Source organism: Solanum pennellii, chromosome 10, assembly GCF_001406875.1.
Source record: "Solanum pennellii chromosome 10, SPENNV200".
In the NCBI taxonomy this organism is placed as follows: Eukaryota; Viridiplantae; Streptophyta; class Magnoliopsida; order Solanales; family Solanaceae; genus Solanum; species Solanum pennellii.
In genome coordinates, this window is record NC_028646.1 from 76,942,220 (window position 1) to 76,942,861 (window position 642).

Consider the following 642-nt stretch of genomic DNA (forward strand, 5'->3'; position numbering starts at 1 on the left):
TTTTTAATATTAAATATATATATATATAAATGATAATTATATAATTATTAATTGTTTTGAGTAAATAAATAAATAAAGCTAAATGGGTAATTAAAACAAAAAAGACATAATTAAGAAATATTAGTTTATTTAAATAATATATGTAATATATATATATATATATATATATATCTTTTATTTATTTTTTTAACAATCAAAATAAACTTATCTAATAAAAATTATATTTATGTTGTTTATTTTTATATCTTTTAAATAAACTTAATGAAAATAATAAAAAGTCAAAAATATATTTAATTTAGATTGATAAAATTATTTATGTTCTAAATATTGGTGTTAAACTTAAATTCGGTCAAAAATTACGTGTCTACATTAGCGGGCACATTTATATCTTTGTATGAACTTGACGTTATACAAACTTAAATATTTAAACTTTAAACAGTTAAAATACAAATTGTATTATACAAAATTGCATTACAAAGTTATACAAATTCGAATGATATAAACATGCAAATTATACAAATTTGAAAACCCAGTATACGTAATATCACCGAATATAGGTCACTGGTGATAGTCAACTAAAACTATGCTATGATGACTAATAAACTAATACAATAATCCATCCCCCCCCCCCCCCCCCCCCCC